Genomic DNA, 22,753 nt, shown 5'->3' with positions numbered 1-22,753 from the left:
AAAGAGTGATCATAGCATGGTTGAATTTCAAATTCAGTTGGAGGGTGAGAAAGTTGTATCTCAAACCAGTGTCCTGATCTTAAACAAAGGCAATTATATTGGCATGAGGGCAGAACTGGCTAAAGTTGACTGGAAAAACAAAGGGTAAGAAAGTTGCAATGCAGTGGCGGACATTTAAGGAGATATTTCATAACACTCAACATAAAAATATTCCGGTGAGAAAGAAAGATTTTAAAAGAAGGGAGCATGATCCATAGCTAACTAAGGAAGTAAAGGATGGTATCTAATTGAAAACGAAGGCATACAATGTTGCCAAGATTGGTGGGAGACTGGAGGATTGGGAAATTTAAAAAAATCAGCAAAGGATAACTAAAAAAAAATAAAGAGATAGAAGATGAATTATGAGAGTAAGCTGGCAAGAAACATTAAAACAGATTGTAAGAGCTTCTACAGGTATATAAAAAGGAAGAGGTCAGCTAAAGTAAACATTGGTCCCTTAGAGGATGAGACTGGGGAATTAATAATGGGGAATGGGGAAATGGCAGAGAATCTGAACAAATATTTTGCATCTGTCTTCACTGTAGAAGACACTAACAAAATCCCAATAATGGATAATCAATGAGTCACAGGGAGTGGGGAACAAAAGACAATCGCTATCACTAAGGAAATAGTACTCAGTAAAATAATGGGACTAAAAGACGACAAGTCCCCTGGACCAGATGGCCTGCATCCCAGGGTCTTTAAAGAAGTCATGGTGTGGAGATGCCAGTGTTGGACTGGGGTGGACAAATGTAAGAAGTCACACAACACCAGGTTATAGTCCAACAGTTTTATTTGAAATCACAAGCTTTCGGAGCGCTGCTCCTTCGTCAGGTGAAGTGGAGAGATGCATAAAGACATAACTTATTTAGTCAGAGAATAATGCTAGATGATTATAGGTAATCTTTCTAACTGCCATTTATCACACCTCGGCAGAGAGATAATCACAGCAATCAAAGGTGTGAATGGTGTCCAAACCGATCTGTCAGGAAAACATTACATCAAAGAACAATGAGGTGGGGTCACAAGGGGTCAAATGTTCCAGATGCTGGGGTCTGTATGAAGAACAAAAAACAGACAAAAAAAACATTTTTTTTGCTGGAAATCACAGCAGGTCCGGCCGCATCTGTGTAGAGAGAACAAGCCAACGACGACTCGAGTCTGGATGACCCTACATCAGGTGGGGTTGCATGTAGCGTGACATGAACCCAAGATCCCGGTTGAGGCCGTCCTCATGAGTGCGGAACTTGGCTATCAGTTTCTGCTCTACAATTTTGCGTTGTCGTGTGTCTCGAAGGCCGCCTTGGAGAATGCTTACCCAAAGATCGGAGGCTGAATGTCCTTGACTGCTGACGTGTTCCCCGACTGCAAGGGAACACTCCTGCCTGGTGATTGTTGTGCGGTGTCCGTTCATCCGTTATCGAAGTGTCTGCATGGTTTTGCCGATGTACCATGCTCCGGGGCATCCTTTCCTGCAACGTATGAGGTAGACAACGTTGGCCGAGTCACATGAGTATGTCCCATGTACCTGTTGGGTTGTGTCCTCACGTGTGATGATGGTATCTGTGTTGATGATCTGGCATGTCTTGCAGAGGTTGCCGTGGCAGGGTTGTGTGGTGTCGTGGTCGCTGTTCTCCTGAAAGCTAGGTAATTTGCTGTGAACGATGGTCTGTTTGAGGTTAGGCGGCTGTTTGAAGGCGAGTAGTGGAGGCGTGGGGATGGCCTTAGTGAGGTGTTCGTCGTCATCGATGACATGTTGAAGGCTGCGAAGAACACCAGTATCCCCCACGATGACGGCATCGCTGCAACAGCCTCAGTACTCAACACCAACAACAGCCAATCTCCAGATGCCATCCTACAACTCATCCGCTTCATCCTTGACCACAATGTCTTCACCTTCAACAACCAGTTCTTTACCCAAACACACGGAACAGCCATGGGGACCAAATTCGCACCCCAATACGCCAACATCTTCATGCACAAGTTCGAGCAAGACTTCTTTGTTGCACAGGACCTCCAACCAATGCTATACAGATACATCAACGACATTTTCTTCCTATGGACCCACGGCGAAGAATCACTGAAAAGACTACACGATAACATCAACAAGTTCCATCCCACCATCAAACTCACCATGGACTACTCCTCAGAATCAGTTTCATTCTTGGACACACGAATCTCCATCAAACACAGACACCTCAGCACTTCACTCTACCGCAAGCCCACGGACAACCTCAGGATGCTCCACTTCTCCAGCTTCCACCCTAACCATGTTAAAGAAGCCATCCCCTATGGACAAGCCCTGCGAATACACAGTATCTGCTCAGATGAGGAGGAATGCGATGGACACCTACAGACGCTGAAAGACGCCCTCGTAAGAACGGGATATGACGCTCGACTCCTCGATCGACAGTTCCGACGGGCCACAGCAAAAAATCGCATAGACCTCCTCAGAAGACAAACACGGGACACAACCAACAGAGCACCCTTCGTCGTCCAGTACTTCCCCGAAGCGGAGAAACTATGCCATGTTCTTCGCAGCCTTCAACATGTCATCGATGACGACGAACACCTCGCTAAGACCATCCCCACGCCTCCACTACTCGCCTTCAAACAGCCAGCTAACCTCAAACAGACCATCGTTCGCAGCAAATTACCCAGCTTTCAGGAGAACAGCGACCACGACACCACACAACCCTGCCACGGCAACCTCTGCAAGACATGCCAGATCATCAACACAGATACCATCATCACACGTGAGGACACCACCCACCAGGTACATGGTAAATACTCATGTGACTCGGCCAACGTTGTCTACATCATACGTTGCAGGAAAGGATGCCCCGGAGCATGGTACATCGGCGAGACCATGCAGACACTGCGACAACGGATGAACGGACAGCGCGCAACAATCGCCAGGCAGGAGTGTTCCCTCCCAGTCGGGGAACACTTCAGCAGTCAAGGACATTCAGCCTCCAATATTCGGGTAAGCATTCTCCAAGGCGGCCTTCGAGACACACGACAACGCAAAATCGTAGAGCAGAAACTGATAGCCAAGTTCCGCACTCATGAGGACGGCCTCAACCGGGATCTTGGGTTCATGTCACGCTACATGTAACCCCACCTGATGTAGGGTCATCCAGGCTCGAGTCGTCGTTGGCTTGTTCTCTCTACACAGATGCGGCCGGACCTGCTTTGATGTCCAGCAAAAAAAAATGTTTTTTTGTCTGTTTTTTATTCTTCATACAGACCCCAGCATCTGGAACATTTGACCCCTTGTGACCCCACCTCATTGTTCTTTGAAGTAATGTTTTCCTGACAGACCTGTTTGGACACCATTCACACCTTTGATTGCTGTGATTATCTCTCTGCTGAGGTGTGATTAATGGCAGTTAGAAAGGTTACCTGTAATCATCTGGCATTATTCTCTGACTATATAAGCTGTGTCTTTTTGCATCTCTCCACTTCACCTGACGAAGGAGCAGCGCTCCGAAAGCTTGTGATTTCAAATAAAACTGTTGGACTATAATCTGGTGTTGTGTGACTTCTTACTTAAAAGAAGTGGCTGCAGAGATAGTGGATGCATTGGTTGCAATATACCAAAATTCCCTGGACTCTGGAGAGGTCCCAGCGGATTGGAAAACTGCTAATGTAACACCCTTATTTAAGAAAGGAGGGAGACAGAAATAATTCTGCCAGCGCAATTCACACCTCATCTATAGCCATCCTTTGTTCGTTAATCTGCCCCATTCCCACCTCCTGTTGCCTTGAATATCTCTTAATGTTTCTCAATGTCTCTTAATCTCTCCTGCTTTCTATCCTATCACTGACCTTCCCTTTCGTTCTTTCATCCCCTCCCCCTTTTCCCAGCCCCTAACTTGTTCACAATCTATTCCTTTTCCTGCTTTTTTCCAGTTCTGATGAAAGGTCATCGACCTGAAATGTTAACTCTGTTTCTCTCTCCAAGGATGCTGCCCTATTTCGGATTTCCAGCATCCGCAGTATTTTGCTAAACTATAGACCAGTTAGTCTAATATCTGTCGTTGGGAAAATGCTGGAGCCCTTCCTTAAGGAAGCAGTAGCAGGGCATTTAGAAAAACATACTGCAGTCAAACAGAGTCAGCATGGTTTTAGGAAAGGAAAATCATGTTTAACAAATTTGCTGGAGTTCTTTGAGGATGTAACAAGCAGGATGGACAAGGGCAAGCCAGTGGATGTGGTGTATTTGGATTTCCAGAAGGCATTCGATGAGGTGCCACATAAAAGGTTACTGCATAAGATAAGAGCTCACAGAGTTGGGTGTAATATATTAGCATGGAGAGAGAATTGGCTAACTAACAGAAAGCAGGGAGTCGGGATAAATGGCAAACAGTAACTAGTGGGGTGCCACAAGAATCGGTGCTGGGACCCCAACTATTTACAATCTACATTAATGACTTGGATGAAGGGATTGAGTGTAATGTAGCCAAGTTTGCGGATGACACAAAGATGAGTGGGAAAGCATGTTGTGCAGAGGAATCAAAGAATCTGCTAAGGGATATAGACAGGCTAGGTGAGTGGGCAAACATTTGGCAGATGGAACATAATGTGGGAAAGTGCGAGGTTATCCACTTTGGCAGGAAAAATAAAAAAGCAAACAATTATTTAAATGGAGGGAGATTACAAAATGCTACAGTTCACCTGGGGGTACTTGTGCATGAAACACAAAAAGTTAGCAGGTGCAGTAAGTAATCAAATAGGCAAATGGAATGTTGGCGTTTATTTCAAGGGGGTAGGAGTATAAAAGCAGGGAGGTCCTGCTACAACTGTACAAGGTATTGGTATAGAAACATAGAAGATAGGCCATTCAGACCCTCGAGCCTGTTCCGCCATTTAATGAGATCATGGCTGATCATCCAAATTCAGTACACTCTCCTGCTTTCTCCCCATATCCCTTGATCCCTTTAGCCTTAAGAAATATATCTAACTCCTTCTTGAATATATTTAATGAATTGGCCTCAACAGCCTTCTGTGGTAGAGAATTCCACAGGTTCACCACTCTCTGGGTGAAGAAATTCCTCCTCATCTCAGTCGTAAATGGCTTACCCCTTATCCTTAGACTGTGACCCCTGGTTCTGGACTCCCCCGCCATCGGGAACATCCTTCCTGCATCTAGTCTGTCTAGTCCTGTTATAATTTTATAAGTTTCAATGAGATCCCCTCTCATTCATTTAAACTCTAGCGAATATAAGCCTAATCGACCCAATCTCTCCTCATACGTCATTCCTGCCATCCCAGGTATCAGTCTGGTGAATCTTCATTGCACTCCCTCCATGGCAAGAACATCCTTCTCAGATAAGGTGACCGAAACTGCACACAATGCTCAAGGTGTGGTCTCACCAAGGCCCTGTACAACTGCAGCAAGACATCCTTGCTCCTGTACTCGAATCCTCTCGCTATGAAGGCCAACATACCATTTGCCTTCTTAACCGCCTGCTGCACCTGCATGCTTACCTTCAGCGACTGGTGCACAAGGACACCCAGGTCTTGTTGCACTTCCCCTTTTCCCAATCTATTGCTGTTCAGATAATAAACTGTCTTCCTGTTTTTGCCACCAAAGTGGATAACCTCGCATTTATCCACATTATACTGCATTTACCATGCATCTGCCCAATCACCCAACCTGTCCAAATCATACTGCAGTTTCTCTGGATCCTTCTCACAGCACACAGCCCACCCAGCTTTGTGTCGTCTGCAAACCTGGAGATATTACATCTAGTTCCCTCGTCTAGATCATTTATATATATTGTGAATAGCTGGGGTCCTAGCACCGATCCCTGCGGTACCCCACTAGCCACTGCCTTCCACTCGGAAAAAGACCCATTTATTCCAACTCTTTGCTTCCTGTCTGCCAACCAGTTCTCTATTCAAGACAGTACCTTACCCCCAATCCCGTGTGCTTTAACTTTGGACGCTAATCTCTTATGCGGGACCTTATCGATAACCTTCTGAAAGTCCAAATACACCACATCCACTGGTTCTCCTTTATCTATTCTACCAGTTACATCCTCAAAAAATTCCAGTGGATTAGTCAAGCATGATTTACCTTTTGTAAATCCATGTTGACTTTGTCCGATCCTGTCACTGTTTTCCAAGTGCTCTGCTATTACATCTTTTATAATGGACTCTAGCATTTTCCCCACTACCGATCTCAGACTTCTATAATTCCCCATTTTCTCTCTACCACCTTTTTTAAATAGTGGGGTTACATTAGCTAACCTCCAATCCATGGGAACTGTTCCAGAGTCTATAGAATTTTGGAAGATGACCAGCAATGCATCTACTATTTCTAGGGCCACTTCCTTATGTACCCTACGATGTAGATTATCAGGCCCTGGGGATTTATCGGCCTTCAATCCCGTCAATTTCCCTAACACCATTGCCCTACAAATACTGATTTCATTCAATTCCTCCCTCTCATTAGACCCTATGTTCCCCGACAACTCTGGGAGGTTATTTGTGTCCTCCTTTGTGAAGACAGAACCAAAGTATATATTTAATTGGTCAGCCATTTCTTTGTTCACCATTATAAATTCCCCTGATTCTGACTGCAAGGGACCTACGCTTGACTTCACCAATCTTTTTCTCTTCACATATCTATAGAAGCTTTTACAGTCAGTTTTTATGTTCCCTGCAAGCTTACTCTCATAATTTATATTCCCCATCTTAATTAATCTCTTTGTCCTCCTTTGCTGAATCCTAAACTGCTCCCAATCCTCAGGTTTGCTGCTTTTTCTGGCCAAATTATATGTCGTCTCCTTGGATCTTATGCTATCCCTAATTTCCCTTGTTAGCCACGGTTGAGTCACCTTTTTTGTTTTATTTTTATGCCAAACAGGGATGAACAAATTCTGTAGTTCATCCATGCGATCTTTAAATGTTTGCCATTGCCTATCCACCGTCAACCCTTTAAGTAACATTCCCCAATCCATCCTAGCCAACTCGTGCCTCATACCATCGTAGTTTGCTTTATTCAGGACCCTAGACTCTGAGTCAACTACTTCACTCTCCATTTTAATGTAGATTTCTATCATATTATGTTCGCTCCTCCCCAACGGGCCTCGCAAAACAAGATTGCTAATTAATCCTTTCTCATTACATAATATCCAGTCTAAGATGGCCTGATCTCTAGTTGGTTCCTCGACATATTGGTCCAGGAAACCATCCCGTATACACTCTAGGAATTCCTCCTCTACAGTATTGTTACTAATTTGGTTAGCCCAACCTATATGTAAATTAAAGTCACCCATGATAACTGCTGTGCCCTTATTGCATGCATCTCCAATTTCCCATTCAATGCCATCCCCAACCTCAGCATTACTGTTTGGAGGTCTATATACCACTCCCACTAACGTTTTCTGCCCCTTGGTATTTCCCAGCTCTGCCCATACAGATTCCACATCATCAGAGCTAATATCCTTCCTTACTATTATGTTAATATCCTCTTTAACCAGCAGTGCTACCTCAACTCCTTTTCCTGTTTTCCTATCCTTCCAGAGTATTGAATACCCCTGGATGTTGAATTCTCAGACTTGGTCATCCTGGAGCCATGTCTCCGTAATCCCAATTATATCATATCCGTTTACATCTATTTGCACAACTAATTCATCCACCTTATTACGAATGCTCCTCGCATTAAGACACAAAGCCTTCAGGCTTGATTGTTTAACACTCTTAGTCCTTTTAGAATTATTATTTACTGTAGCCCTGTTTGATTTACACCCTTGATTTCTTTGCCTTCCACTTTTGCTTTTATCCTTCCTATCTTTTGTTTCTATCCTTGCTTCCCTTTCCTCTGTCTCCCTGCACAGGTTCCTAACCCCCTGCCATTTTAGTTTAAACCCTCCCCAACAGCACTAGCAAACACTCCCCCTAGGACATTGGTACCGGTCCTGCCCAGGTGCAAACCATCCAGTTTGTACTGGTCCCACCTCCCTCAGAACTGGTTCCAATGTCGCAGGAATGTAATCCCTCCTCCTTGCACCATTCCTCTAGCCACATATTCATCTGAAATATCCTTCTATTTCTACTCTGACTAGCACATGGCACTGGTAGCAATCCTGAGATTACTACCTTTGAGGTCCTTTTTTTAAAAATTTACCTCCTAACTCCCTATATTCAGCTTTTAGGACCTCATCCCATTTTTTCCTATATCGCTTATATGCACCACGAGAACTGGCTGTTCACCATCCCCCTCCAGAATTCCCTGCAGCCGCTCCGAGACATCCTTGACCCTTGCACCAGGGAGGCAACATACCATCCTGGAGTCTCATTTGCGGCCGCAGAAATGCCTATCTATTCCCCTTATAATGGAATCCCCTATCACTATAGCTCTCCTGCTTTTTTTCCTCCCGTCCTGTGCAGCAGGACTACACATGGTGCCAGGTAGTTGGCTGCTGCTGCCTTCCCCCGATAAGCCATCCCCCTCAACAATATCCAAAGTGGTATATCTGTTTGAAAGGGAGATGGCCACAGGGGACACCTGCGCCTACTACTCTGCCTGGTGGTCACCCATTCCCTTCCTGCCTGTGCAGCCTTTATCTGTGGTGTGACCAACTCGCTAAACGTGTCATCCACGATGTGCTCAGCATCGCGAATGCATCAGTATGTATCCATTCGCAGTTCCAGTGCCACAATGCGGTCTGTCAGTAGCTGCAGCTGGATACACTTCCCGCACACATGGTCATCAGGGACACAGGAAGTGTCCCTGATTTCCCACATAGTGCAGGAGGAGCATGCAACGGGGTCGAGCTTTGCTGCCATGACTTACCCTTTAATTAATTCAAATTAAATTAAATCAAATCAATACCACTAATTACACAAAATTAAATGATGCACTCAAGGGCCCTTGTTTACCAGCACTCCCCGCTACACAACAGAGACCCTAGAAATTATAAACCACAAAAATTAAGTTTGGAAAAAAGTGAGAAAGAGAGAAATACTCACCAACCAATCACTTACCTGCTTTCTGGTGACATCACACTTCGATTACTTTTTTCTTCTCTCCCTCCTCTCGCTAACTCTGTGCCTCTCGCAGGTCCGCCACTCAGCTCCTGTCCCAGGCCTCCTCTCTGCGCTCTTTTTATCCTTCTCGCTGACTCTGTGCCTCTCGCAGGTCCGCCGCTCAGTTCCGGTCCCAGGCCTACTCTCCGCGCTCTTTTTATCCTCCTCTCGCTGACTCTGTGCCTCTCGCAGGTCCGCCGCTTAGCTCCCGTCCCAGGCATCCTCTCCGCACTCTTTTTATCCTCCTCTCACTGACTCTGTGCCTCTCGCAGGTCCGCCGCTCAGCTCCGGTCCCAGGCCTCCTCTCCGCGCTCTTTTTATCCTCCTCTCGCTGACTCTGTGCCTCTCGCAGGTCTGCCGCTCAGCTCCTTGAGTACTGCGCACAGTTTTGGTCTCCTTATTTAAGGAAGGATACACTTGCATTGGAGGCAGTTCAGAGAGGATTCACTAGGTTAATTCCAGAGATGAGGGGTTTGACTTATGAGGAAAGGTTGAGCATGCTGGGCCTATACTCATTGGAATTTAGAAGAATGAGAGGTGATCTTATCGAAACATATAAGATACTGAGGGGACTCAACAGGGTAGATGCAGAGAGGATGTTTCACCTCATGGGGAAATCTAGAACTCAGGGGCACAGTCTCACAATAAAGAGTCGCCCTTTTAGAACTGAGATGAGGAGGAACTTCTTCTTTCAGAGGGTCGTAAATTTGTGGAATTCTCTGCCCAAGAGAGCTGTGGAGGCTGGGTCATTAAATCCATTTAAGGTGGAGATAGACACATTTTTGCAAGATAAGGGAGTGAAGGGTTATGGGGAGTGGGCTGGGAAGTGGCTTTGAGCCTTAGATCAGCCATGATCTTATTTAATGGTGGAGCAGGCTCGAGGGGCCAATTGGTCTATTCCTGCTCCAATTTCTTATGTTCTTATGTTCTTATGTAGTCCTGTGTTGCAGCTTCCCCAGGTTAGCACCTCATTTTTAGGTATGCCTGGTGCTGTTCCTGGCATGTTCTTCTGCACTCCTCATTGTATAATGAGGCCGGCAACAAGACCATGTCATATTGGTCCATCAGCCTCATTTGTTCATTACCTGCGAATGGTTGGCACCGGTCATGGTCCCAGAGGCAGCTCGCCGCTCCCGGGGGGCAGCAAGATCGATCAGTGTCTAAGCTAGGTCGATAGGAGAGCCCGGGGTGAAGGCAATCAGGTGGGGAGGAACAAATAAAAACACAGCTTTGGCGTAGGGTCTACTAAATTGGTAGTGTGATCAGCTTAAACCAAAAGATGCTGAAACGTATGTTTAACCAGCATGACAATACTGTCCAATTCAAAACATCAGACTGTATTTCTCAAAAGTGCTCCCGCAACAGTTCAATTCAGTTCAGTGACCATGAAATGAATTCAGAACAAGGTCCATCTGCTGTTGCTTTTGGTCTTCTACATATGAATGGTTTCATAGTTAGCACCTTTACAATGTCTCGCTACCTGACAATTATTATGTCCATGTATAATTGAGACACGGACTGCAGGAGTTGATTTTAACAAGTCTTTACTGAATGAAGACAACCTGGAAACTGAAACTACAGAAGTCTGCTAGGGCCTTTTATACAGGGGTGGTCACTGCCGGTACTGCAGTCTGAGACCAGTTATTCCCTTAAAGGTACATACACAACAATTCCTCCCCTTTTAGATAAACAGTACATAACATTCATTTAACAACTAAATAATAACTAATTACAATTACAATTATGGTTGCTAGATACATTGGTTGAAGTTAAGCAATTATAAGTTCAGTCTTTGAGGGGGCTTCCTGATTCTGTCTGGATAACGCCTCTTTGGGATATCAGGTTCTTCTGGCAAGGTTGCGTCGGGATCAATGTCGTTGTTTGGTTTGTCTGCTTCCAATATCACCGATTCTGCGGTAGATGCAATTGGTACTTCGGTTTCATTGCCAGGTGTATCAGATCGTGGTGTGGAGTTGACGTTTTCCAGTGACTCTAGAATCTGGTCAGCATGGCGTCTTACAATGCTCTCTCCAACGTCCATGGTATACATTAGAGGTCCTTGCCGTGTACAGATCGTTCCTGGCTGCCATTTCTCTGTGCGGTAGTCCCGGGCCAACACTGGTTGACCTATCTTAAAACTCCTGGTCGGCCTTTCATTCATATTCTGAAACTGCCTGTTCTCCACATCTCTTCTGACGTTTGGCTTAACCAAATCTGAGTGGCATCGTAGTCTTCGATTGAAGAACATCATGGCTGGAGTTTGGTTGGTAACCGCATGTGTCGCATTCCGGTTGGCAAACAAGAAGTTATCCACCTTGTGTTGTAGGGGTATATCTTCATTACACATTGTCTTGATAGCCTTCTTGAATGTTTGAACAAACCTCTCAGCCAATCCATTAGTGGCTGGATGATATGGGGCGGATGTGTAATGCTTAACACCATTGTTCTTTAAGAACCTCCGGAACTCTTCAGGCACAAACTGTGGTCCATTGTCAGAGCAAATCTGTTCAGGCAGCCCATTCCTGGCGAATATGGTTCGTAAGACTGTGATAGTTTTTTCTGTGGTGGTTGAGGACATTTTTATTACCTCTGGCCACTTTGAATGTGCATCCACCGCAATTAAGAACATCGAGTCCATAAAGGGACCAGCAAAATCAATGTGCACCCTTTGCCATGGAGATGAGGGCCACTCCCATGGATGTAGAGGGGCTTGTGGTGGGGCGTTTTGGACCTTCTGGCATCCTGTACAGCTCTTGGTCATCTCTTCGATTTCTCTATCGATTCCCGGCCACCACACAAACGCTCTGGCTAAGTTCTTCATTTTTACCCCTCCCAGATGACCCTCATGAAGCTCATTGAGCACTCTATCCTTCAATTTGGGTGGAATTACTACTCTGGATCCACACATCAAGGTTCCTCTGCACACTGACAGCTGTTCTCTTCTCGGCGAGAATGCTGGCAGCAGTGGTTCGCCATGTGCTGGCCATCCCTTCACCATTAAATCATAGACCCAGGAGAGCGTCGGGTCATTTCGTGTTTCCTTTTCTATGTTTGCATTCGTCACAGGGAGACATTCGACTATAGTCGAGTGGAATAACTCCACTGGATCCACTGCCAGTTCTTCTTCCACCGTCGGCAACGGTAGGCACAACAATCCATCAGCATTCCCATGCTGTTTAGTTCCTTTGTACTCGATGTCATATTGGTGTGCCCCTAGGAAAAGGGACCACCTCTGTAGCCGTTGTGCCGTCATTATCGGTACGCCCTTCTGAGGGTTGAAAATGGAGACGAGAGGTTGATGATCAGTTAGTAAAGTAAATTTCTGACCGTGCAGGTAGTGATTGAACTACTTCACCCCCCACACCAGGCTGAGGGCCTCTCTGTCAATCTGGGCGTAGTTACGCTCGGCTGAAGATAACGAGCGTGACGCAAAAGCTATCGGCCTCTCGGAACCATCAAGGAATTTATGTGACAGTACCGCCCCAATGCCATAGGGAGATGCATCACACGCCAGTCTTATCGGTAGTGATGGGTTGTAGTGAGCCAATACTTCTCTTGAAGTGATTAGAGTCATAGAGTCATAGAGTCATAGAGTAATACAGCACGGATAGAGGCCCTTCGGCCCATCGTGTCCGCGCCGGCCATCAAGCCCTGTCTAATCTAATCCCATATTCCAGCATTTGGCCCGTAGCCTTGTATGCTATGGCATTTCAAGTGCACATCCAAATGCTTCTTAAATGTTGTGAGGGTTTCTGCCTCCACAACCCTTTCAGGCAGTGAGTTCCAGACTCCAACCACCCTCTGGGTGAAAAAGTTCTTTCTCAAATCCCCTCTAAACCTCCCGCCCTTTACCTTGAATCTATGCCCCCTAGTTATCGACCCCTCTACTAAGGGAAAAAGCTCCTCAGCATCCATCCTATCTATGCCCCTCATAATTTTGTACACCTCAATCATGTCCCCCCTCAGCCTCCTCAGCTCCAAGGAAAACAAACCCAACCTGCCCAGTCTCTCTTCATAGCTGAAGCGCTCCAGCCCTGGTAACATCCTGGTGAACCTCCTCTGCACCCTCTCTAACGCGATCACATCCTTCCTGTAGTGTGGCGACCAGAACTGCACACAATATTCCAGCTGTGGCCTAACCAGTGTTTTATACAGCTCCATCATAACCTCCTTGCTCTTATATTCAATGCCTCGGCTAATGAAGGCAAGTATCCCATATGCCTTTTTTACCACCTTATCCACCTGTTCCGCCGCCTTCAGGGATCTGTGTACTTGCACACCCAGATCCCTCTGACCCTCCGTCTTGCCTAGGGTCTTTCCATTCATTGTGTATTCCTTTGCCTTGTTAGTCCCCCCAAAGTGCATCACCTCGCACTTTTCCGGGTTAAATTCCATTTGCCACTGTTCCGCCCATCTGACCAACCCATCTATATCGTCCTGCAGTTAGGTCCTTACTCTTCTGAAAGGCCTGCTTACATTCATTGCTCCATTTCCATGCTACTCCCGTTCGTAGTAGGGCATTCAGTGGATGCAGAATTGTGGACAAATTTGGAAAAACTTATGGTAGTACTTCACCAATCCGAGGAATGACCTCAGTTGTGACACATTTTCAGGCGCTGGAGCCTTAACTACCGCTTCAATTTTGTCAGGGGACTTATGCAACCCCTCTTCATCAATCACGTGGCCACAATACGATATCTGTTTCTTAAAAAACTCGCACTTGGGGCGATTGGCTCGTAGCCCATGTTCACGTAGTCTAGTGAGGACTTGTTCCATCGCTCTTTGCCATATCGCCGGAGCTGATGCTACTCCGAATACCAGTCGATTATACTGGTAAAGACCTTTGTGAGTGTTTATCGTGAGATACTTCCTAGAGGATTCTTCAACCTCCATCTGCAAATATGCTTGCCCTAGGTCAATTTTTGTAAAACGCTTCCCTCCGGATAGTGAGGCGAAGATATCTTCTATCCTTGGAAGAGGATATTGTACTGTGTGAAGGACTGGGTTCACCGTCACCTTGAAGTCCCCACAGATGCGAACCTTCCTTGGCTCCTCAGACTTATTGTTTAACGTTTTCTTCATGACAGGGACGATGGGTGTCGCCCACTCGCTCCAGTCTACCTTAGATAACATGCCTGCATTCTCCAGATTCTCCAGCTCTGCCTCGACGGCTGGGCGAATTGCATATGGTACCGGTCTTGCTTTGAAAAACTTGGGAATTGCATTCTCCTCTATTTTTATCGAGGCAGTTACGCCTTTAAGAGTGCCCAGTTCTTGTTGAAATACCTCTTGGTGTCAGCTAAGATTGTTGACAATCGCCCAGGAGTGACTTCGTCATCCTTTTTACCAGCCACCGTCAGTGCCTGAATGGAGTGCCAGTCTAAACATATCTTTCTGATCCATTCACGCCCCAATAACGGTGGTCCACCATCTTGCAGAATGTAGAGATACAATTTCCGTATTTTCTTGCCGTTGTATTCGACAGGCACCCTTATTTTTCCTCTGGGGGATACTTTTTGCCCCGTATACGTCCTCAAGACAATGGATGTCTCTCTCAAGGGTATGTGTGAGAATAGCCGCTCGTAGTCTCGTCGATTCATGATGGTTAGAGCTGATCCTGTATCCAATTCCATTTTGACTTGGGACCCTGCTATCGTGAGGGTGACCCAAATGGTTCAGTGATCCTCTTTTGCGATTACGTTGTGAAGTTTGAGATAGCTTAGTTTCTTGTTCCCGGATTCACTATCGCTCATCTGGTCTTTGGAACTACTGTCCGTCATCTTTTGTACTTTCTTGTACGGTTCCTTAGTAGCCTTTTTGTTGTCGTTGGTCTTCTTCCCAGACCTGCAAACTCGTGCAATGTGTCCCATCTTTCCGCATTGCCTGCATATTTTGTCCTTGGACCAGCAGTCCTTCTGGTCATGGTTTGTTCTGCCGCAGCGATAACATTTTGCAAATCCCCGTGTCATTTCGTGGGTGCCGTATTCCTGTGGCTTTTGTTGTATTTCCGCAGCTCCCCTTGCTGCTGCTTCGTACGATACTGCCACGCTGAAAGCCTTATCTAGCGTCAGCTCTTTCTCTGAGAGTAACCTCTTCTGGGTTCCTTCACTCAGGAGTCCACAGACAAATTTGTCCCGTAAGGTATCTGCCAGTCCTGCTCCGAACTGGCAGTGCTTTGATAGCTTGCGTAGTTCCGTAAGGTAATCAGCATTGCTCTCATTTTTATGCTGATTTCTCCTGTGGAATTTAAATCTTTCTGCTATCAGCAGCGGTGTAGGATTTAGGTGTTCCTGTAGGATAGCAACAATTTCGTTAAAACTCTTCGCCTTCGGTTTGGCTGGAGTAATCAGGTCCCGCAATAGGCCGTACGTTCTTGTGCCCATTAAATTTAGCAATACCGATGCCTTTTTCTCATCGGCTATTTCGTTTGCCTCGCAATATACCTCAATTCTTTCCACATACGTGGTCCAGCCTTCTATTGCATTATCGAAGGCAGTGATATCGCCTGTCTTTGGCATCTTGAAAATCTAAGATGGCGCCTCCCGCGCTTTGCCTTCGTCCCCGATGGATCAAAATGGCGCCTCCCGCGCTTTTCCTTCTTCCCCGCCGAGTTAAGATGGCGCCTCCCGCGCTTTCCCGCCGCTGCCGCCGCTGCCAACGCTGTTGCTGGTGATTATATTTATTTTACTATCCTGTAATGGCTACGCCCTATGATCTTCACACCTCCCCGATCGCTGCTGCCAATGCCGCTCTCCGCGGTATTTTTCTTTTTCTTTCGCACTTCAATATTTGCTCCGTTAATTGAAGAACCGTTCCCGTCGTGGAGCGGACCCTCTGGGACACTTCCCTCCCTCTTCTTAGGTCCGAACGCTGCCCGGCTTCGAAGCACCGGCCGCGCCCTGCGTGCTCCACCCTCTCTCTCTCTCTTTGCTTCCCGACTCGCTGCCCGGCCCCGTTGCAGAGCCACCCGATCAAGCTCTAGCCCGCCGCAGCCCAGGAAGGATCAGTGCACTTCCTGCCACCAGCCTGATTAGCTGGGAAACCACAGACTGGAGAACCAAGCCTGGCTCTCGACAGTCTCTCCTGCACTTTTCAATTCGATGATTTGGAGGGCGGTTGCCCACGGTCGATGCCCGTTTCTCGAGTTTCTTTGGATTATTTTTTTTCTTTCTTCTGGCTTCGACCTTCAATAACGTCGTCTGAGGTGCTGCCGAGTTGCAGGTAAGTTCGTTTCTTACTCGTCGCCAGTATTATGTCCGTGTATAATTGAGACACGGACTGCAGGAGTTGATTATAACAAGTCTTTACTGAATGGAGACAACCTGGAAACTGAAACTACAGAAGCCTGCTACGGCCGTTTATACAGGGGTGGTCACTGCCGGTACTGCAGTCTGAGACCAGTTATTCCCTTAAAGGTACATACACAACAACAATTATTCCTAGATTCTTGTAATCTCTTACATGGTTCTGAATCACTGCTGGTTAACTCCTTCCACAATGTTTGTGGTCTGTCTCTTTTGCAGAGGAAGCTAAAATTCGCTCAAATGGTGAAAAGCAAATAAAACCCTTCTTGTACAAGTTCATTAATTGCTACTTCCTGCTGTCAGCTGCTGAGCATTGCATTAACACGCATCGAAAATCAGCTCATTGTCAACCTCAGGGCTTATAAATGAAACTAGTCTGAAACAATGGGCCAAATCTTGCTGGAGCTGGGCATCTCGAGGCGTGCGCCATTAGTTAGACATTTTGCTGCACCCTTCAGCTCAAAATGTAATGCGCCATAACTCGCTGAAAGTGTGAGCGGATAACATCGTGGCGAGGGCAACGGGTCATCTGGGACCTCTGAACGATGGGACAACAGTGTATCTCCTTAATCAGTGAGCTTTAAGGATTGAGAAAGGAAAAGGAATGACAGAGAAGGAGGGTGAATTAGAGTCAAATCTTGTACAGAAAGAGAAATAAAGAGAGGGAAAGGAAGATTGGATTAAGAGAGAAAAAAACGATAGAAAGGAAAAGTAAGAAAAAAGTTAATACATGCAGGAATGAGACTCAACATTTTAAATTGTTCCCCTTCTGGGCCGGAGAGATGGATTAGCATTCACAATTATCATTGAAAAAGGTACTTATGCTGTGAATTATGAACCTTAACTTTCTGCGGCGAGTTTAATGGGTAATTAATGTGCCAATCCAGCAAGTTCTTAAAATTAACAGTGAGGCGAAGGGCGAGATGGCATTTGTGCGAGGCAAATGGCGGAGTGGTGTAAAGGATTCTTAACCCACGCTGTATTTTTTCATTCTCTGAACTTGCTGGCCCATTTGTGCATTAATAATGGCGAGCGTTGTTAACATGCTATTATTTTTCCAGGCTGATTTGGCCCATTAGGTCCAGTTCACTGAGAATGCACCACAATTGCACCCCTATCTGAAGCCCTAGGAAAATCAACACAAAAAAAAATCACACATTATGTGCATAGATTTAAAACACATGGGAAAAATCATAGAATTATACAGCACAGAATGAGGCCATTCAGTCCATTGTGCCTGTGCCGGTTCTGTGAAAGAGCTGCCATTGCAACTCGCCAGTTGTGGGAAGCGCATGCGGAAATCCTGAACTTGCGGTATATTTCAAAGGCGTTTTGCCATCATACCCACCGCAAAATTCAGGCCATTATTTTGTATCCTAGTACCTCCTTTAGGTGTCTTTTTAACACCCCCTCAATTCTGCTATCTATAACATGTTCCCTGTCAGTACATCTGACAATGGATCCTGAACAAAAACGGTGGTACCATTTACATAGGAAATAGGAGCAGGAGTAGGCCATTTGGCCCTTCGAGCCTGTTCCACCATTCAATAAGATCATGGCTGATCTTCTACCTCAACTCCACTTTCCTGAACTATCCCCATATCCCTTAATCCCCTTAATATTCAAAAATCTATCGATCTCTGTCTTGATTAGATGCAACGACTGAGCCTCCACAGCCCTCTGCGGTAGAGAATTCCAAAGATTCACCACCCTCTGAGTGAAGAAATTTTTCCTTATCTCAGTCCTAAATGGCCGACCCCTTATTCTGAGACTGTGACCCCTGCTTCTAGACTCCCCAGCCAGGGGAAACATCCTCCCTGCATCTACCCTGTCAAGCCCTGTCAGAATTTTGTATGTTTCAATGAGGTCACCTCTCATTCTTCTAAACTCTAAAGAATATAGGCCTAGTCTACTCAATCTCTCCTCATAGGACAATCCCCCCAGCTCAGGAACCAGTCTGGTGAACCTTTTTGCACTCCCTCTATGGCAAGTATATCCTTCCTTAGGTAAGGAGACCAAAACTGTACACAATACTCCAGGTGTGGCCTCACCAGGGCCCTCTATAATTGCAGTAAGACGTCTTTACTCTTATACTCAAACCCTCTTGTAATAAGGCCAACATGCCATTTGCTTTTCTAATTACTTGCTGTACCTGCATGTTAACTTTCAGTGATTCGTGTACAAGGACACCCAGGTCTCTCACCATTTAAAAAATACTCTGCTTCTCTGTTTTTCCTACCAAAGTGGATAACTTCACATTTCTCCACATTATATTCCATTTGCCATGTTCTTGCCCACTCACTTAGCCTGTCTTTCTCCCTTTGAAGCCTCCTTGCTTCCTCCTCACAACTTACATTCCTATCCAGCTTTGTATCATCAGCAAACTTGGATATATTACATTTGATCCCCTCATCCAAATCATTAATATAGATTGTGACTAGCTGAGGCCGAAGCACTGATTTTTGCGGTACCCCACTATTTACAGCCTGCCAACCTGAAAATGACCCGTTTATTCCTACTCTCTGTTTTCTGTCCATTAACCAATCCTCAATCCATGCTAAAATATTACCCCCAATCCCATGAGCCCCAATTTTGTTTAATAACCTCTTGAGTGGCACCTTATCGAATGCCTTCTGAAAACCCAAATACCTTACCCTTGTGGTTTTGCTTGTCCTACCTTAAGGTTTCACTTTGTGCCTTTTCTGTTCCCTCCTTTGTGGTGTAGGCATGCTGGCCTAGAAACAGGATATCGGCCCGAAAATGGGCAGTGTCAAGGGCCAACGCTATTTGCCTGCGCCCGTTGAAAGTTAACCAGGCAGCACGCAACATTCATGCTATCTGCTCATTATGATGATTGCAGTGCTGATCTCAGTGCTAAACGCGTTACTGTTCAGTTAGCGCTCAATGGGGTGGGCCAATATCAGGTGCAATCTAATAATTTTAGGCCTAGGCTCCCTGCGCTGCTTAAAGGGGAGGTGCTTTGATGTAGCAGCACCTCATTGTCAGTCAGGCTGAAGCCTTGGCACAGCAACAACCCAGAGAGAGAGCCAAAAGGTTTTCGGATGATGAACTCGAGGCATTGGTAGTGGTAGTTGAGAGAAGGCGGGGTGTCCTGTTCCCGCAGGGTGACAGGAAGCCATCAAAGGCTACCACTTGAAGGCTCTAGCAGGAGGTAGCTAGCTGCTATCTACGTCACGGCCAACAGTGTCATGCCATGGACATGGATAGAGTGCCGATAGAAGTTTAAACATAGAAACATAGAAGATAGGAGCAGGAGTAGGCCATTTGGCCCCTCGAGCCTGCTTCGCCATTCAATGAGATCATGGCTGATCATCCAAATTCAGTACCCTGTCCCTGCCTTCTTCCCATATCCCTTGATCCCTTTAGCCTTAAGAAATATATCTAACTCCTTCTTGAATATATTTAATGACTTGGCCTCTACTGCCTTCTGTGGTAGAGAATTCCACAGGTTCACCACTCTCTGGGTGAAGAAATTCCTCCTCATCTCTGTCCTAAATGGCTTACCCCTTACCCTTAGGCTGTGACCCCTGGTTCTGGACTCCCCGGCCATCGAGAACATCCTTCCTGCATCTAGTCTGTCTAGTCCTGTTAGAATTTTAGTTTCAATGAGATCCCCTCTCATTCTTCTAAACTCCAGCGAGTATAAGCCCAATCGACCCAATTTCTCCTCATACGTCATTCCTACCATCCCAGGTATCAGTATGGTGAATCTTCGCTGCACTCCCTCCATGGCAAGAACATCCTTCCTCAGATAAGGTGACCAAAACTGCACACAATACTCAAGGTGTGGTCTCACCAAGGCCCTGTACAACTGCAGCAAGACATCCTTGCTCCTGTACTCGAACCCTCTCGCTACGAAGGCCAACATACCATTTGCCTTCTTAACCGCCTGCTGCACCTGCATGCTTACCTTCAGCGACTGCTGCACAAGGAAACCCAGGTCTCGTTTCACTTCCCCTTCTCCCAATCTACTGCCATTCAGATAATAATCTGTCTTCCTGTTTTTGCCACCAAAGTGGATAACCTCGCATTTATCCACATTATACTGCATCTGCCATGCTTCTGCCCAATCACCCAACCTGTCCAAATCATGCTGGAGTTTCTCGGCATCCTCCTCACAGCACACACGCCCACCCAGCTTTGTGTCATCTGCAAACGTGGAGATATTACATCTAGTTCCCTCATCTAGATCATTTATATATATTGTGAATAGCTGGGGTCGTAGCACCGATCCCTGTGGTACCCCACTAGTCACTGCCTGCCACTCGTTTATTCCAAATCTTTGCTTCCTGTCTGCCAACCAGTTCTCTATCCAAGTCAGTACCTTACCCCCAATCCCATGTGCCTTATCTTTACACGCTAATCTCTTATGCGGGACATGATCAAAAGCCTTCTGAAAGTCCAAATACACCACATCCACTGGTTCTCCCTTATCTATTCTACAAGTTACATCCTCAAAAAATTCCAGTAGATTAGTCAAGCACGATTTACCTTTTGTAAATCCATGTTGATTTTGTCTGATCCTGTCACTGTTTTCCAAGTGCTCTACTATTACATCTTTTACTAGCCGGGGGGGGCCCGGCGTTGCTAGGGCTTTTTTGGGCCGCGCGGTTTACGGCTGGGCGCTGCCGCTCCCGTGCTCTGTGTCACTCTTTCCCTCCCTGACCCTCTCTCTGTCCCTCCCCCTCTCTCTCCCTGCCCCTCTCTCTCCCTGCCCCCTCTCTCTCTCCCCCCCTTTCTCTCTCGAGACGGACCCCAGCTGAGCTCCCGGTGGGGCCGGGCGCCGCGCCGTGGGTGGCACGGTTTACGGCCGGCCGCTGACGCTCCCCTGCCTGCTCTGTGTCTGGGGCCGAGCGGTTGTGAGGCCCGGGCCGAGTGACTCCAACTCACCTCCCGCTCCCGGAGCCGCAATGTGGGTGTTTGTTTGGCTGGTGCTGTCGCTGTGGGGATGAAAAAAATGGCGGCGAAGTTTCAGGAGGCTGCAGGATTAGGTCCCGCCCGTGACCCACCGATTGGTCAACCATCAGGTCACTGAACTGTAGGATTGGTCCACCATCACGTCACTCAACGGTAATGAGCGGTAGGATTGGTCAACCGCTAATGAGCGGATTTTTGAAAGTTTTTTGTCTACTGTCCGAACAATTTTTGTCTGACCAAAAAGTAAATATGCCTATTAAACTCCTCTGATCATACCCTTTCTTTTGATATAACATACGTGTAGGTACGCTCTATAACTTTTGAGTGTATAGCGGACAGACAGACACACAGACAGACAGACAAACAGACAAACCAACCGCTTTATATATAGACTAGCTGGAGTGCCCGGTGGTGCCAAGGGTTTTTTGAGGGCATGTTGTTGTTTGAATAGAGAGAGAGAGAGAGACTTGGGGGGGGGAAGAGAGAGACTGGGGGGAGAAGAGAGAGACTGGGGGGAGAAGAGAGAGATGGGGGGAAGAGAGAGAGAGAGACTGCTGGATTTAGTTCGGGATTAGCCTGGAGAGAGAGGGGGGGAAGGAGCGCCTCAGGCCTGGCCCGATAGACCTCTGCGAAGGAAGGAAGGAAGGAAGAAGGTGAGCTCTCCCTCCCTCTCCCACCCCCTCACTGTTTCCCTCCCTCACCCTCTCTCTCTCCCTGCCCTGTCTCTCCCTGCTTTACTCTCGCTCCCTCCCTCCCCTCTCCTCTCCCTCCCTGCCCCTCTCCTCACCCCTCTCCCTCCCTCCCCTCTCCCTCCCTCCCTCCCTCCTCCCCTCTCCCTCCCTCCCTCCCCCTGTCTCTCCCTCCTTTCTGGTACCAGAACGGAGTTAGTCCGACATCGGGAGGCCGGGTACCCATCGCGCCGAAGCAAGCCCGGGGTTTCTCATCATTAACACGGCGGGCCTTTGGACCCAGTTGGCTGGGCGGCAGACTTTCGCTGCGGTGGGGGGGAGAGAGAGAGGCCGCTGCTCCCCTGCTCGCTTCCCTCTTCCCCCGGGCTTTCAGGCTGCGCGTGGAAGAGAGTGTGAGATGCCGCCGCTCAGCTGCTCGCTTCCCTCTTCCCCCGGGCTTTCAGGCTGCGTGGGGAAGAGAGAGAGAGAGACTGGGGGGGGAGAGTGAGACTCCGCCGGTTGCCGGGGTAGCCCTCCTCCCTCCCCCCCCTCCTGAGTGGCTACAGGCTGTGAGAGAGGCCCGGGCCCGGTTGCCGGGGTAACCCTCCTCCCCCACCCTCCTGAGCGGCTACAGGCTGTGAGAGAGGCCCGGTCCCGGTTGCCGGGGAAAACCTTCTTCCCCCCACCCCCGCCCTCCTGAGGGGCTACAGGCTGTGAGAGAGGCCCAGGCCCCGGCCCGGTTGCCGGGGAAACCCTTCCCCA

The sequence above is a fragment of the Somniosus microcephalus genome, chromosome 7, assembly GCF_052327205.1.
Source record: "Somniosus microcephalus isolate GS21.2 chromosome 7, FLI_Smic_1.0, whole genome shotgun sequence".
In the NCBI taxonomy this organism is placed as follows: domain Eukaryota; kingdom Metazoa; phylum Chordata; class Chondrichthyes; order Squaliformes; family Somniosidae; genus Somniosus; species Somniosus microcephalus.
Note: the sequence above shows the minus strand (reverse complement) of the source record.